The sequence below is a fragment of the Eleutherodactylus coqui genome, chromosome 1 (genome assembly GCF_035609145.1).
Source record: "Eleutherodactylus coqui strain aEleCoq1 chromosome 1, aEleCoq1.hap1, whole genome shotgun sequence".
Taxonomy (NCBI): domain Eukaryota; kingdom Metazoa; phylum Chordata; class Amphibia; order Anura; family Eleutherodactylidae; genus Eleutherodactylus; species Eleutherodactylus coqui.
Window position 1 is genome coordinate 524,813,757 of NC_089837.1, and position 19,261 is coordinate 524,833,017.

Genomic DNA, 19,261 nt, shown 5'->3' on the forward strand with positions numbered 1-19,261 from the left:
ATAGTAGTTATATTCTTTTACATAGGAGCAGTATTATAGTAGTTATATTCCTACACATAGGAGCAGTATTATAGTAGTTATATTCTTGTACATAGGAGCAGTATTATAGTAGTTATATTCTTATACATAGGAGGCAGTATTATAGTAGTTATATTCTTGTACATAGGAGCAGTATTATAGTAGTTATATTCCTACACATAGGAGCAGTATTATAGTAGTTATATTCTTGTACATAGGAGCAGTATTATAGTAGTTATATTCTTATACATAGGAGGCAGTATTATAGTAGTTATATTCTTGTACATAGGAGGCAGTATTATAGTAGTTATATTCTTGTACATAGGGGGCAGTGTTATAGTAGTTATATTCTTGTACATAGGGGGCAGTATTATAATAGTTATATTCTTGTACATAGGAGACAGTATTATAGTAGTTATATTCTTGTACATAGGGAGCAGTATTATAGTAGTTATATTCTTGTACATAGGGAGCAGTATTATAGTAGTTATATTCTTGTACATAGGAGCAGTATTATAGTAGTTATATTCTTGTACATATAGGCAGTATTATAGTAGTTATATTCTTGTACATAGGGGCAGTATTATAGTAGTTATATTCGTGTACATAGGAGGCAGTATTATAGTAGTTAAATTCTTGTACATAGGGGAGCAGTATTATAGTAGTTATATTCTTGTATATAGGAGGCAGTATTATAGTAGTTATATTTTTGTACATAGGAGGCAGTATTATAGTAGTTATATTCTTGTATATAGGAGCAGTATTATAGTAGTTATATTCTTGTAGATAGGGGGCAGTATTATAGTAGTTTTATTCTTGTACATAGTGGGCAGTATTATAGTAGTTATATTCTTGTACATAGGAGCAGTATTATAGTAGTTATATTCTTGTATATAGGAGGCAGTATTATAGTAGTTAATTTCTTGTACATAGGGGGCAGTATTATAGTAGTTTTATTCTTGTACATAGTGGGCAGTATTATAGTAGTTATATTCTTGTACATAGGGGGCAGTATTATAGTAGTTATATTCTTGTGCGTAGAGGGGGCAGTATTATAGTAGTTATATTATTGTACATGGGGTTAGTATTATAGTAGGTAAATTCTTGTACATAGGGGGCAGTATTATAGTAGTTATATTCTTGTAAATAGGAGGCCGTATTATAGTAGTTGTATTCTTGTACATAGGGGGCAGTATTATAGTAGTTATATTCTTGTATATAGAAGGCACTATTATAGTAGTTATATTTTTGTACATAGGAGGCTGTATTATAGTAGTTATATTCTTGTACATAGGCGGGCAGCATTATAGTAGTTATATTCTTGTACATAGGGAGCAGTATTATAGTAGTTATATTCTTCTACATGGGGTCAGTATTATAGTAGGTAAATTCTTGTACATAGGGGGCAGTATTATAGTAGTTATATTCTTGTACATAGGGGGCACTATTATAGTAGTTGTATTCTTCTACATAGGAGGCAGTTTTATAGTAGTTATATTCTTGTACCTAGGAGGCAGTATTATAGTAGTTATATTCTTGTACATAAGAGGCAGTATTATAGCAGTTATATTCTTGTACATAGGAGGCAGTAATATAGTAGTTATATTCTTGTACATAGGGAGCAGTATTATAGTAGTTATATTCTTGTACATAGGGGAGCAGTATTATAGTAGTTATATTCTTGTATATAGGAGGCAGTATTATAGTAGTTATATTTTTGTACATAGGAGGCAGTATTATAGTAGTTATATTCTTGTATATAGGAGCAGTATTATAGTAGTTATATTCTTGTAGATAGGGGGCAGTATTATAGTAGTTTTATTCTTGTACATAGTGGGCAGTATTATAGTAGTTATATTCTTGTACATAGGAGCAGTATTATAGTAGTTATATTCTTGTATATAGGAGGCAGTATTATAGTAGTTAATTTCTTGTACATAGGGGGCAGTATTATAGTAGTTTTATTCTTGTACATAGTGGGCAGTATTATAGTAGTTATATTCTTGTACATAGGGGGCAGTATTATAGTAGTTATATTCTTGTGCGTAGAGGGGGCAGTATTATAGTAGTTATATTATTGTACATGGGGTTAGTATTATAGTAGTTAAATTCTTGTACATAGGGGGCAGTATTATAGTAGTTATATTCTTGTAAATAGGAGGCCGTATTATAGTAGTTGTATTCTTGTACATAGGGGGCAGTATTATAGTAGTTATATTCTTGTATATAGAAGGCACTATTATAGTAGTTATATTTTTGTACATAGGAGGCTGTATTATAGTAGTTATATTCTTGTACATAGGCGGGCAGCATTATAGTAGTTATATTCTTGTACATAGGGAGCAGTATTATAGTAGTTATATTCTTCTACATGGGGTCAGTATTATAGTAGGTAAATTCTTGTACATAGGGGGCAGTATTATAGTAGTTATATTCTTGTACATAGGGGGCACTATTATAGTAGTTGTATTCTTCTACATAGGAGGCAGTTTTATAGTAGTTATATTCTTGTACCTAGGAGGCAGTATTATAGTAGTTATATTCTTGTACATAAGAGGCAGTATTATAGCAGTTATATTCTTGTACATAGGAGGCAGTAATATAGTAGTTATATTCTTGTACATAGGGAGCAGTATTATAGTAGTTATATTCTTGTACATAGGGGAGCAGTATTATAGTAGTTATATTCTTGTATATAGGAGGCAGTATTATAGTAGTTATATTCTTGTACATAGGAGGCAGTATTATAGTAGTTATATTCTTGTATATAGGAGCAGTATTATAGTAGTTATATTCTTGTAGATAGGGGGCAGTATTATAGTAGTTTTATTCTTGTACATAGTGGGCAGTATTATAGTAGTTATATTCTTGTACATAGGAGCAGTATTATAGTAGTTATATTCTTGTATATAGGAGGCAGTATTATAGTAGTTAATTTCTTGTACATAGGGGGCAGTATTATAGTAGTTTTATTCTTGTACATAGTGGGCAGTATTATAGTAGTTATATTCTTGTACATAGGGGGCAGTATTATAGTAGTTATATTCTTGTGCGTAGAGGGGGCAGTATTATAGTAGTTATATTATTGTACATGGGGTTAGTATTATAGTAGTTAAATTCTTGTACATAGGGGGCAGTATTATAGTAGTTATATTCTTGTAAATAGGAGGCCGTATTATAGTAGTTGTATTCTTGTACATAGGGGGCAGTATTATAGTAGTTATATTCTTGTATATAGAAGGCACTATTATAGTAGTTATATTTTTGTACATAGGAGGCTGTATTATAGTAGTTATATTCTTGTACATAGGCGGGCAGCATTATAGTAGTTATATTCTTGTTTTGCATTTATCCATGCCTGAAAGCGCTGCGGAATAAGTTGGCGCTATACAAATAAAGATTATTATTATTATTATTATGTACATAGGGAGCAGTATTATAGTAGTTATATTCTTCTACATTGGGTCAGTATTATAGTAGGTAAATTCTTGTACATAGGGGGCAGTATTATAGTAGTTATATTCTTGTACATAGTGGGCACTATTATAGTAGTTGTATTCTTCTACATAGGAGGCAGTTTTATAGTAGTTATATTCTTGTACCTAGGAGGCAGTATTATAGTAGTTATATTCTTGTACATAAGAGGCAGTATTATAGCAGTTATATTCTTGTACATAGGAGGCAGTAATATAGTAGTTATATTCTTGTACATAGGGAGCAGTATTATAGTAGTTATATTCTTGTACATAGGGAGCAGTATTATAGTAGTTATATTCTTGTACATAGGAGCAGTATTATAGTAGTTATATTCTTGTACATAGGAGGCAGTATTATAGTAGTTATATTCTTGTACATAGGAGGCAGTATTATAGTATTTATATTCTTGTACATATAGGCAGTATTATAGTAGTTATATTCTTGTACATAGGAGGCAGTATTATAGTAGTTATATTCTTGTACATAGGGGGCAGTATTATAGTAGTTATATTCTTGTACATAGGAGGCAGTATTATAGTAGTTATATTCCTACACATAGGAGCAGTATTATAGTAGTTATATTCTTGTACATAGGGGGCAGTATTATAGTAGTTATATTCTTGTACATAGGGGACAGTATTATAGTAGTTATATTCTTGAACATAGGGGGGCAGTATTATAGTAGTTATATTCTTTTACATAGGAGCAGTATTATAGTAGTTATATTCCTACACATAGGAGCAGTATTATAGTAGTTATATTCTTGTACATAGGAGCAGTATTATAGTAGTTATATTCTTATACATAGGAGGCAGTATTATAGTAGTTATATTCTTGTACATAGGAGCAGTATTATAGTAGTTATATTCCTACACATAGGAGCAGTATTATAGTAGTTATATTCTTGTACATAGGAGCAGTATTATAGTAGTTATATTCTTATACATAGGAGGCAGTATTATAGTAGTTATATTCTTGTACATAGGAGGCAGTATTATAGTAGTTATATTCTTGTACATAGGGGGCAGTGTTATAGTAGTTATATTCTTGTACATAGGGGGCAGTATTATAATAGTTATATTCTTGTACATAGGAGACAGTATTATAGTAGTTATATTCTTGTACATAGGGAGCAGTATTATAGTAGTTATATTCTTGTACATAGGGAGCAGTATTATAGTAGTTATATTCTTGTACATAGGAGCAGTATTATAGTAGTTATATTCTTGTACATATAGGCAGTATTATAGTAGTTATATTCTTGTACATAGGGGCAGTATTATAGTAGTTATATTCGTGTACATAGGAGGCAGTATTATAGTAGTTAAATTCTTGTACATAGGGGAGCAGTATTATAGTAGTTATATTCTTGTATATAGGAGGCAGTATTATAGTAGTTATATTTTTGTACATAGGAGGCAGTATTATAGTAGTTATATTCTTGTATATAGGAGCAGTATTATAGTAGTTATATTCTTGTAGATAGGGGGCAGTATTATAGTAGTTTTATTCTTGTACATAGTGGGCAGTATTATAGTAGTTATATTCTTGTACATAGGAGCAGTATTATAGTAGTTATATTCTTGTATATAGGAGGCAGTATTATAGTAGTTAATTTCTTGTACATAGGGGGCAGTATTATAGTAGTTTTATTCTTGTACATAGTGGGCAGTATTATAGTAGTTATATTCTTGTACATAGGGGGCAGTATTATAGTAGTTATATTCTTGTGCGTAGAGGGGGCAGTATTATAGTAGTTATATTATTGTACATGGGGTTAGTATTATAGTAGGTAAATTCTTGTACATAGGGGGCAGTATTATAGTAGTTATATTCTTGTAAATAGGAGGCCGTATTATAGTAGTTGTATTCTTGTACATAGGGGGCAGTATTATAGTAGTTATATTCTTGTATATAGAAGGCACTATTATAGTAGTTATATTTTTGTACATAGGAGGCTGTATTATAGTAGTTATATTCTTGTACATAGGCGGGCAGCATTATAGTAGTTATATTCTTGTACATAGGGAGCAGTATTATAGTAGTTATATTCTTCTACATGGGGTCAGTATTATAGTAGGTAAATTCTTGTACATAGGGGGCAGTATTATAGTAGTTATATTCTTGTACATAGGGGGCACTATTATAGTAGTTGTATTCTTCTACATAGGAGGCAGTTTTATAGTAGTTATATTCTTGTACCTAGGAGGCAGTATTATAGTAGTTATATTCTTGTACATAAGAGGCAGTATTATAGCAGTTATATTCTTGTACATAGGAGGCAGTAATATAGTAGTTATATTCTTGTACATAGGGAGCAGTATTATAGTAGTTATATTCTTGTACATAGGGGAGCAGTATTATAGTAGTTATATTCTTGTATATAGGAGGCAGTATTATAGTAGTTATATTTTTGTACATAGGAGGCAGTATTATAGTAGTTATATTCTTGTATATAGGAGCAGTATTATAGTAGTTATATTCTTGTAGATAGGGGGCAGTATTATAGTAGTTTTATTCTTGTACATAGTGGGCAGTATTATAGTAGTTATATTCTTGTACATAGGAGCAGTATTATAGTAGTTATATTCTTGTATATAGGAGGCAGTATTATAGTAGTTAATTTCTTGTACATAGGGGGCAGTATTATAGTAGTTTTATTCTTGTACATAGTGGGCAGTATTATAGTAGTTATATTCTTGTACATAGGGGGCAGTATTATAGTAGTTATATTCTTGTGCGTAGAGGGGGCAGTATTATAGTAGTTATATTATTGTACATGGGGTTAGTATTATAGTAGTTAAATTCTTGTACATAGGGGGCAGTATTATAGTAGTTATATTCTTGTAAATAGGAGGCCGTATTATAGTAGTTGTATTCTTGTACATAGGGGGCAGTATTATAGTAGTTATATTCTTGTATATAGAAGGCACTATTATAGTAGTTATATTTTTGTACATAGGAGGCTGTATTATAGTAGTTATATTCTTGTACATAGGCGGGCAGCATTATAGTAGTTATATTCTTGTACATAGGGAGCAGTATTATAGTAGTTATATTCTTCTACATGGGGTCAGTATTATAGTAGGTAAATTCTTGTACATAGGGGGCAGTATTATAGTAGTTATATTCTTGTACATAGGGGGCACTATTATAGTAGTTGTATTCTTCTACATAGGAGGCAGTTTTATAGTAGTTATATTCTTGTACCTAGGAGGCAGTATTATAGTAGTTATATTCTTGTACATAAGAGGCAGTATTATAGCAGTTATATTCTTGTACATAGGAGGCAGTAATATAGTAGTTATATTCTTGTACATAGGGAGCAGTATTATAGTAGTTATATTCTTGTACATAGGGGAGCAGTATTATAGTAGTTATATTCTTGTATATAGGAGGCAGTATTATAGTAGTTATATTCTTGTACATAGGAGGCAGTATTATAGTAGTTATATTCTTGTATATAGGAGCAGTATTATAGTAGTTATATTCTTGTAGATAGGGGGCAGTATTATAGTAGTTTTATTCTTGTACATAGTGGGCAGTATTATAGTAGTTATATTCTTGTACATAGGAGCAGTATTATAGTAGTTATATTCTTGTATATAGGAGGCAGTATTATAGTAGTTAATTTCTTGTACATAGGGGGCAGTATTATAGTAGTTTTATTCTTGTACATAGTGGGCAGTATTATAGTAGTTATATTCTTGTACATAGGGGGCAGTATTATAGTAGTTATATTCTTGTGCGTAGAGGGGGCAGTATTATAGTAGTTATATTATTGTACATGGGGTTAGTATTATAGTAGTTAAATTCTTGTACATAGGGGGCAGTATTATAGTAGTTATATTCTTGTAAATAGGAGGCCGTATTATAGTAGTTGTATTCTTGTACATAGGGGGCAGTATTATAGTAGTTATATTCTTGTATATAGAAGGCACTATTATAGTAGTTATATTTTTGTACATAGGAGGCTGTATTATAGTAGTTATATTCTTGTACATAGGCGGGCAGCATTATAGTAGTTATATTCTTGTTTTGCATTTATCCATGCCTGAAAGCGCTGCGGAATAAGTTGGCGCTATACAAATAAAGATTATTATTATTATTATTATGTACATAGGGAGCAGTATTATAGTAGTTATATTCTTCTACATTGGGTCAGTATTATAGTAGGTAAATTCTTGTACATAGGGGGCAGTATTATAGTAGTTATATTCTTGTACATAGTGGGCACTATTATAGTAGTTGTATTCTTCTACATAGGAGGCAGTTTTATAGTAGTTATATTCTTGTACCTAGGAGGCAGTATTATAGTAGTTATATTCTTGTACATAAGAGGCAGTATTATAGCAGTTATATTCTTGTACATAGGAGGCAGTAATATAGTAGTTATATTCTTGTACATAGGGAGCAGTATTATAGTAGTTATATTCTTGTACATAGGGAGCAGTATTATAGTAGTTATATTCTTGTACATAGGAGCAGTATTATAGTAGTTATATTCTTGTACATAGGAGGCAGTATTATAGTAGTTATATTCTTGTACATAGGAGGCAGTATTATAGTATTTATATTCTTGTACATATAGGCAGTATTATAGTAGTTATATTCTTGTACATAGGAGGCAGTATTATAGTAGTTATATTCTTGTACATAGGGGGCAGTATTATAGTAGTTATATTCTTGTACATAGGGGAGCAGTATTATAGTAGTTATATTCTTGTACATAGGAGGCCGCATTATAGTACTTGCATTCTTGTGCATAGGAGGCAGTATTATAGTAGTTATATTCTTGTACCTAGGGGGCAGTATTATAGTAGTTAAATTCTTGTACATATGGGGCAGTATTATAGTAGTTATATTCTTGTGCATAGGGGGGCAGTATTATAATAGTTATATTATTGTACATGGCATCAGTATTATAGTGGTTATATTCCTGTACATAGGAGCAGTATTATAGTAGTTATATTCTTGCAAATAGGAGGCCGTATGATAGTAGTTGTATTCTTGTGCATAGGAGGCAGTATTATAGTAGTTATATTCTTGTACATGGGGTCAGTATTATAGTAGTTAAATTCTTGTACATAGGGGGCAGTATTATAGTAGTTATATTCTTGTACATAGTGGGCACTATTATAGTAGTGGTATTCTTGTACATAGGAGGCAGTTTTATAGTAGTTATATTCTTGTACCTAGGAGGCAGTATTATAGTAGTTATATTCTTGTACATAAGAGGCAGTAATATAGTAGTTATATTCTTGTACATAGGGAGCAGTATTATAGTAGTTATATTCTTGTACATAGGGAACAGTATTATAGTAGTTGTATTCTTGTACATAGGGGGCAGGAATATAGTACTTTTATTTTTGTATATAGGGGCAGTATTATAGTAGTTATACTTTTGTATATAGGGGCAGTATTATAGTAATATCCTTGTACATAGGGGACGGTATTAATATAGTTATATTCTTGTACATAGGGGGCCGTATTATAGTAGTTATATTCTTGTACATATGAGGCAGTATTTTTGTAGTTATATTCTTGTACATAGGAAGCAGTTTTATTGTAGTTATATTCTTGTACATAGGGGGCAGTATTATAGTAGTTATATTCTTGTACATAGGAGGTAGTATTTTTGTAGTTATATTCTTGTACATAGGAAGCAGTTTTATAGTAGTTATATTCTTGTACATAGGAAGCAGTTTTATAGTAGGTATATTCTTATACATAGGGGGCAGTATTATAGTAGTTATATTCTTGTACATAGGAGGCGGTATTATAGTAGGTTTATTCTTATACATAGGGTGCAGTATTATAGTAGCTATATTCTTATACATAGGGGGCAGAATTATAGTAGGTTTATTCTTGTACATAGGAGGCAGTATTATAGTAGTTATATTCTTGTACCTATGATGCAGTATTATAATAGTTATATTCTTGTACATAGGAGCAGTATTATAGCAGTTATATTCCTGTAGATTGGGGGCAGTATTATAGTAGTTATATTCTTGTACATAGGGGCAGTATTAGAGTAGTTTTATTCTTCTACACAGGAGGCAGTAATAAAGTAGTTATATTCTTGTATATAGGAGCAGTATTATAGTAGTTATTTTCTTGTACATTCGGGCAGTATTATAGCAGTTATATTCCTGTAGATAGCGGGCAGTATTATAGTAGTTATATTCTTGTACATAGGAGGCAGTATTATAGTAGTTATATTCTTGTACATAGGAGGCAGTATTATAGTAGTTATATTCTTGTACATAGGGGCTGTATTATAGCAGTTATATTCTTGTACCTAGGGGCATTATTGTAGTAGTTATATTCTTGTACATAGGAGGCAGTACTATAGTAGTTATATTCTTGTACATTCGGGCAGTATTATAGTAGTTATATTCCTGTACATAGGGGGCAGTATTATAGTAGTTATATTCTTGTACATAGGGGGCAGTATTATAGTAGTTATATTCCTGTACATAGGAGGCAGTATTATAGTAGTTATATTCTTGTACATAGGGGCTGTATTATAGTAGTTATATTCTTGTACATAGGGGGCAGTATTATAGTAGTTATATTCTTGTACATAGGAGGCAGTATTATAGTAGTTATATTCTTGTACATAGGGGGCAGTATTATAGTAGTTATATTCTTGTACATAGGAGGCAGTATTATAGTAGTTATATTCTTGTACATAGGGGCTCTATTATAGTAGTTATATTCTTGTACCTAGGGGCAGTATTATAGTAGTTATATTCTTGTACATAGGGGCTGTATTATAGTAGTTATATTCTTGTACCTAGGGGCAGTATTATAGTAGTTATATTCTTGTACATTGGGGCAGTATTATAGTAGTTATATTCTTGTACATAGGGGCAGTATTATAGTAGTTATATTCTTGTACATAGGAGGCAGTATTATAGTGGTTATATTCTTGTACATAGAGGGCAGTATTATAGTAGTTATATTCTTGTACATAGGGGGCAGTATTATAGTAGTTATATTCTTGTACATAGGAGGCAGTATTATAGTAGTTATATCCTTGTACATAGGAGGCAGTACTATAGTAGTTATATTCTTGTACATAGGGGGCAATATTATAGCAGTTATATTCTTGTACACAGGGGGAAGTATTATAGTAGTCATATTCTTGTACATAGGTAGCAGTATTATAGTAGTTGGATCCTTGTACATAGGGGCAGTATTATAGTTGTTGGGATCTTGTACATAGGGGGCAGTATTATAGTAGTTGGATTCTTGTACATAGGAGGCAGTATTATAGTAGTTGGATTCTAGTACATAGGAGGCAGTATTATAGTAGTTATATTTTTTCATATAGGGGACTGTATTATAGTCGTTATCTTCTTGTATGTAAGTAGGTAGTATGTTTGTTCTTTTTTTCTTCCACTAATCAATAGTGAACTGTGTTGTTCTTTAGAGTATTTTGGGGTCGCGTTCCTAGTATAAATCTCATTCTGTAGTAAATATTATCATTGTGAAATTCTTATCTTTGTTGAGATGTCCTCTTGTGTCTTTGATTCTTCCTCATGTGTCCATGCCTCCAGCAATGTATCTGTGAACTCTGTGGGGTGTTAATGTACTCAGTGCTGTCTATGTTTATTGCATGCCTGGTAAATAGTCAGTCTCACCCAGTCACTCCCAGACTTTTTTATTCCCACCCACAGTCTTTCACTGGGTATTTAGTGCTGGTGATTGGAGGGGTGAGTCTGGGCAAGCAATGTGTGCAGTCACTTCTCTCTAGACTTTGTATCCAGGGCTGAGTCTAAGTTCTCTGGGACGACATGTGAGAAGAGTGCCCACAACCCTGGCAGGATCTTACTGGGGTAAGTCTGTGCCCTGTGTGTATTGCAGGGGAGACATTAGGGAGGGGAAGCGGTCTTGTTAATGCATGTTTGTGTTTTTTTTCCGGCTCCTTCAAGAAAACAGTGACTCTAAAGTTTTAATTTAATGTGGAAATACAAGTCCCATCATGCTGCTCTACTTCTCTTGTTACATTTAGAGATCATAGGAGTGCGGGTTGTTGTGATTCACATATATGGCAATACGGAGCGCCATTTATGCCCTGCTGGGATTCTTAATATATTGATGGGTTGCAAGATCTATGCCATATTTCCGATTTTGACTGAGCTGCACGGCCGTTACTATCCCATAGGCTGTATCTGTCTGGCAAGGCTTGCTGAGACTTGTATTCCCACTTGTGATTTATAACCTGCCTAAGGATTTAGTTATTTGCTGGGTCTGCATGTGAAAGTTTATTTGCATTGTTGGGGTCAATAGATCAGCATGAAAACTATCCTTAAGGACTCAGAAAGGACACTTCACAGATGAGCGGGACTGTAGAAGGGATTAGAAGGGACTGGAAGGGTATTGGTCCTGGGGTTTGCAGCCTTTAGGACCTCCATCACCCTGTTCCCTCCACATTGAATCCTCTTGTGTTTGGCTGCTGCTATGGTATTATATGGGCATTATATAGCGCTCATATTTAGGGACTGTATGATAATATTATGAGTTGACAGTATTATGCACTGGATGGCAGAATTACATGGATATTAGGTAGCGGTATTTTTTTATGTGCAGTAAATGCAGATTTGGAGTATTACATGGGTATTACATAGTGGTACAACTTATCTACAGTATGGCAGTATTAAATTGGCATTGTACTGTGGCATCAGTTTTGCACAATGTGGCAGCATTACATGACCAAGATATAGTAGTTTAATTTATATGTATTGCAGCCTTATGTGGGCATTGTATAGCAATGTTATTTCTGTTCAGTATGGCAGTATTATAAGTGCATTGTCTAGTAGTATAATTTACATACAATACGGTATTATTAGATTGTCATGATATAGTGGTATCAATTGTGTTCAGTACTGCAGCATTATGTGGCCAATGTAGGGCATTATGAAAAGGACAGTGTAGAGATGTATAAGTTACATATACTATGCCAGTATTAAATGGCCATTGCATAAGGATATAATTTATACACTGTATAGCAGTATTATGTGGGTATTGTATAGCAATAGCACTTTTGCTCGGTATAGAAGTATTAATTGGGCATTATATAGTGTTATAATTTACATACAGTATTGCAGTATTACATATGCTTGATATAGTGGTATACTTTATGTATAGTATTGTAGCATTCTGTGGGCAATGTATAGTATTTTTTTCCTGCATGGAAGCATTATGTTAGCATTGTACGGTGCCATTATTTATGTGCATTATGGTGGTATAATTTATGGCCACTATTGGTCATTGTATAGTATTATTATTTTTATTCAATATGTCAGTATTAAATGGGCATTGTTTAGCAATATCTTTGTTCAGTAATCAGAATTAAGTGGACAGTATATAGTGGTATAGTTTACATACAGCATGCAGTATTACATGGACATGATATAAGTATATACAGTACTGCAGTATTTTTTGGTGTGGTAGTATTATCTGGGCATTGTATAATGCTATCATATATATGCGTTATAGCAGCACTGTGTTATAATTTATGGACTCTGGCACGGTTTTTGGCAATTGTCTTGGACTATTATTTGTTTTCTGTATATCAGCATTAAATGGGCATTACACAGTAGTATAATTTCCATATAGTATGGCATTATCAAATGAGCTTTGCATAGCAGTAGAATCTACATACAGTAGGGCAGTATTACATGGGTAGGATATAGTGGTATCATTTTTGCACAGTATTGCAGCATTATGTTGGCATTGTATTGTGCCATTGCTTATGTACAGTATGGCACTTCTGTAGCTCATTCGCTTACTAGTACTCTTTTGCCCCTTCCTCAGGAGCGGAATCCCTCCACTATGTTTTGCCCAGAGGTGTCCACAGGCTTCGCTGTGGTCCTCAGATGGTAGAGACAAGTGCTGGATCCGCACCAGACTCTGTGAGCAGAGCTGTCAGGAAGCTGTTAATGTTCAGACAATTGATTCATTGAGTCCTTGACATGAAGTAATGGCTTTTCACTGGACACAATGTTGTCCCTTGTTCTGATCTAGGGGCTCAGCTCAGATAGCAGAACCTTGCCTGGAATGTACACTATGTGACAATGGATGTTGTGTGACTGCCCAACGGTCACTAATATTGTGCAATCAGAATCCAGACATTAGACTGGTTATAATTTAGTGTCAGTCTACACTGTTATTCTGGCATTGTATTCAAAGACTGAGCTCAAGAGAGTTGTATGCACTACCCAGAAACAGTGCAGCAGTGCAAGGAATTGTGGGAAAAAGTGAATAGAAATGATATAACAATGTCTGGAATAAAACAATCCTGAGTTCAGACCTTAATTGCATGGAGTTTTGTAGGGGTGGAGTGCCCCCTGCACCCCGTTGTTTGGGTTCTGTATGTATAAACCAGTACATACCTGTAAAATCCCATTATTTCTGATCCTCATGCTGTGGATATGATAACATGCTGCTTCTATGAAATTCCGGGCTGCATGTTTGGGGACAATATACAAAGAATGGTGGGAAATCAGCGGGGTGCATGTCCAAACCTGCAGGACAATGGAGGGGCTCAAATGGGCTGTTTAATAAATAGATCCTGCTTTCCCTGCCAGTAATGCTTCACCAGCATGTACACTATCTGCAGGTCACCTACCTGTTACTGTAAGTACTGCAACAACTCAGCTGATGCAGAACACTGGGGAGGCTACAACGTTACAGGGAATAATTATATCATTATAGCACTTTACTCATAACACATCTATCTATCTATCCATCTATCTCATATCCATTTATCTATCTATCTATCTATCTATCTACCTATCTATCTATCTATCTATCTATCCATCTATCTCATATCCATTTATCTATCTATCTATCTACCTATCTATCTATCTCATACATTTATTTATCTATCTCATATCTATCTATCTATCTATCTCATATCTATCTATCTATCTCATATCTATCTATCTTATATCTATCTTATATCTATCTTATATCTATCTATCTATCACATATCTATCTATCTATCTATCTATCTCATATCTATCTATCTCACATCTATCTATCTATCTATCTATCTATCTATCTATCTATCTCATATCCATTTATCTATCTATCTATCTCATATCCATTTATCTATCTATCTATCTCATATCCATTTATCTATCTATCTATCTATCTATCTATCTCATGTCTATTTATCTATCTCATATCTATCTATCTATCTATTACATATCTATCTATCTCACATGTATTTCATATCTATCTATCTATTTATCTATCTATCTCATATCCATTTATCTATCTATCTATCTATCTATCTCATGTCCATTTATCTATCTCCTATCTATCTATCTATCTATCTATCTATCTATCTATCTATCTATCTATCTATCTATCTATCTATCTATCTCATGTCCATTTATATAGTCATCTATCTATCTAATGTCCATTTATCCATCTATCTCATATCCACTTATTTATCTATCCCATATCTATCTATCTATCTATCTATCTATCTATCTATCTATCTATCTCATATCTATCTATCTATCTATCTATCTATCTATCTATCTATCTATCTATCTATCTATCTATCTATCTATCTCCTATCTATCTATCTCCTATCTATCTATCTATCTATCTATCTATCTATCTCATGTCCATTTATATAGTCATCTATCTATCAATCTATCTATCTAATGTCCATTTATCCATCTATCTCATATCCACTTATTTATCTATCCCATATCTATCTATCTATCTATCTATCTATCTATCTATCTATCTATCTATCTCATATCTATCTATCTCATATCTATCTATCTATCTATCTATCTCCTATCTATCTATCTATCTATCTATCTATCTATCTATCTATCTATCTATCTATCTATCTATCTCATGTCCATTTATATAGTCATCTATCTATCAATCTATCTATCTAATGTCCATTTATCCATCTATCTCATATCCACTTATTTATCTATCCCATATCTATCTATCTATCTATCTATCTATCTATCTATCTATCTATCTATCTATCTATCTATCTATCTCCTATCTATCTATCTCATATCTATCTATCTATCTATCTCATATCTATTTATTTATCTATCTCATATCTATCTATCTCATATCTATTTATTTATCTAGCTCATATCTATCTATCTATCTATCTATCTCATATCTATCTATCTCATGTCTATTTATATAATCATCTATCTTATATAATTATCTATCTATCTATCTATCTATCTATCTATCTATCTATCTATCTATCTATCTATCTGGCAGAATTATCCAAGACTGGTGTTTTACATGCTGGTTTTAGATAGCTGGCGAGAGAGGTGTTAAATGTAATAAATGGCACAAACCAGAAATATTTCACCAACGCCAGGGCCATGTGACCGCTGCAGCCAATCACCAGCTGACTTCAGTCAGTGATTAGCTACAGTGATCACATGACCCTGGTCTTGTGACGTCTTCACTTAGAATCCGAAACTAAAAAGCGGTGGGCTCCAGATGCTAGAGGACTAAAAGTCATGGGGGAGGTGAGTATAGCTTTTGTTAGATTTTTATAGTATATTTAGCTAATTTGTAAAAAAAAAATACATAGCCCCCAGATAACCCCTTTAAGAAATGAGTATATGTGTTTTTCTTTCCTTTAGCCACTTATCTGCCCCCTGAGAATGTTTAAATAGACTTGTCAAAACCTCTTTAAGGGGACCTACTATAGAGGTAGGACTTGTGTGTCTGCTATGGAGCGTGTAGAGTAACTCATCAGGAAGTTGGACTCTTCTTTGTTCCTCATGGGCGGTACTAACCTTCACTATAGTAATTAAGATGAGTTAACCAGTACTTATTTCCTACAAGGGAAGTCACAGGGAACAAATAATTATGAACTTCTTTGTCCTTGGATGAGCTTTGTGGCATGACCTAACACCATGGGGTGGAGGACCATTTTGGGCTTAGGTGTGGAGCACACAACAACTTGAGTGAGGGGTATTTAGGTGCCCTCCTGCCCCACCTTCCTTATCCTTGCACTAGTGAGGATCCACATAGAGAAGAGATGTTCTGGGTCTCAGCATCTTAAAGGTAGTCTTACCCCCTGCACATTATAAGAGGTCCGGGGGTTGGGTCCCTAGGGGACACCCACAATGCTCCGTCCTTATTTGTGGCAGTGCCATATGTCATACAGGCCCTCAGCTCTGTATCTAATGACTGAGATGAGTTGTTATGATTCATGATTCATCCTCCTGGAATGTGCAGCCGGGATAATCTTCTACTACATTTATGAGAATATGATTTTCTGCTTGGCTTAGTTGGGATTAATGTCTGTAAACCGCGGTGGACAGTTAAATACAGCGGCGCGGAGAACTTGTCTGTAATGACACTGTTTGTATATTTTATTTAGCACCATCCCTTGTGTAATAAAATACGTTGTACATCTGTTGGCTAAAATAATTCCTTATCTTCCAAGCTATTTTATCCATTTAAAATGTTTTTTTTCCCTTCTCCAATCACATCCAAAGCTGCATTCACAATTTTATACTACAGTCACACCCAAAGCTGCATTCAAACTTCTTCTGGCTTCCTGTTAGTACTTAAATTGGGGAATCCTCCTAATGATATTGTGCACGCTGGGAGATTAACTGTACCTTAATCTGCTATCATGAAAAACACATCCTCCTTAATGCAGGAAAATCCTAAAAATTGTATTAATTTCGTTTGTTAATATTTCTTCACATCGAGGGGCACAATAGTTGTAAAGTGGCTCATACACATGGAATTAAAGTCAGCCGAAATGGTTGATGTTGCTAGTGGGGTTTTCCATAAGAATGACCCCACAAAAAATTCATTGGCCATATTGTGGCCAGCTTTTGACCCCTAGGTATGGAGCCTACACCATAGCCAACATTTATATTCTTATTTGCAGGACATTTGTACCTGCTGCCCTTGATCTAGTACCACCCACAAAACAGACAAGAAACACCTGCCTTCTGATAAATGTACACAAATCCCACCTTTTTGGGGAGTAGACTTTTAGGGAACACTCTAGACAAAACATTACACTGTATTATGGCTAAAGCAGGTTCTGCGGGGGCGGGGCATTACACAAGGATTCTCTTTATGGTGTCCTTTCATTTCTTGTGTCATGATTCACACCTAGGTCCTGCACTATGCATAATACAGTGTATCACTTTTGACTGGACTGCACCTTTACAACCTATGATTTGGAAAAAACATTTTTAACCCCTGCTCTCCATCTGTCCAGTATCACCCACAAAAGGTACCATAAACACCTACCTTCTGATAAATATGCACAAACCCTGTCCTTTTTGGTGGGTTTACACTTTAAGGGAACATGTCAAATAAAATGTTACAGTGTGTTATGCATAAACCAGATTCCGCAGGGGTGGAGCATAGCACAAGGATTCTCTCTATAGCGCTCTTTGATTTATTTCATTCTTAACCCCCTAGGCCCTGTACTAGATATAATACAGTGTATCCATTTTTCCTGGAATGCTCCTTTAAGACTTATCAGGTACTGCAGCATACTGACAATAAAAATATTTAAATGGTGATTTGGAAGATGCGTTTTTAGCCCCTCCCCTGGGTCCATCCAGTAACACCCATAAAATTTACCAGAGAAAACTACCTTCTGATAAATGTGCACAAATCCCGCCCGTTTTGAAGGTACTCTTTAAAAGAACACTCCAGACAAAGCCAATGCATTGTGTTATGTCTTAAGCAGGTTCTGCGGGGGCGGGACATGGATCAAGGATTCTCTGTATGGTGTGCTTTCATTTGTTGTGTCATGCTTCTCCCCCAGTTTTGCCTTGGGCTCTCCCTTAAGACCTACCAGATATTTTCTCATACTGACAATAAAAAGAAAATTGAAATTGTGATTTGGAAAAGACATTAAGAGGAAATTGTTTCTCCAGAACAGCTTGCATGATGGACCGGAGCCTGATATCACAACCCCAACACGTGTTTTATACATCAGTCTCACATCAGTGGGAAGTAGTGATGGGGATTCCTGCACTGATGAACTAGGGGATTTCTATGTACATGATAAACAGGAAATATGGGGAATGGATATGCAAGGGGGTTTCTCGCTACTAATTTCTTGAGATCTAAACGGGGGCTATATAGAGAGGAGGAGCCCTTATAGTGAAAATTAAATGCGGACCCCCTACTAGTGCTGATATCATATCCCTGAATACCTCTAATAGGAGGTCCTATTACTTGTAATCCTCCTTCCCCTGGTCCTTTGGTGATCTTTGGCTGTGGAGGTCTTGGAGGGGTCTTAGCACCCATTAAAAGAAGGGGCCCATGTACCAGGGACGCCACAGCAACCACACAAACTACCTCAATACTCCTAAGCTACATAGCCTTTGGATTACTTTCAACAGTCCCAGTTTTTACATGGACAATCCCATGAACTGGGGGTGGGGCTTATGAAATGTCTTCTTTGCAGTCCTTTGGGGCGTTCCCAGGCAGATCATGGTCGGGGCTTAAAAGTGTCACACTTTTTGGTATTGAAATGTTGCCATACTTTAATGGGATACTCAACATTAAAGAGCCATAAAATAATCTGGTGTAGCAAATCATTTATTACAACTGATAGTTCCAATATTTATTTCTTTACTAATGGTGATAAAACTGATTTGCTGCACTGGATTACTGTAAATACGAGTCTTTGGCCCTTTAAATATAAGGCAATGCTGATCCCAACAAATTAGTTATCTCGCTTGGACGACGAGGGTCCGTA

At 34.3% G+C, this 19,261-nt stretch overlaps 1 protein-coding gene across 1 annotated transcript in view; it reads left to right on the top strand.

Moving 5' to 3' along the window:
- Window positions 1-11,211: 11,211 nt before the first annotated feature.
- Window positions 11,212-19,261, top strand: part of LOC136589657 (P2Y purinoceptor 2-like) — a 36,976-nt gene continuing 28,926 nt past the window's right edge. The window contains exon 1 of the mRNA XM_066588318.1: window positions 11,212-11,339. The gene's annotated coding sequence lies outside the window, so the exon portion shown is untranslated. The remainder of the gene's footprint in view (window positions 11,340-19,261) is intronic.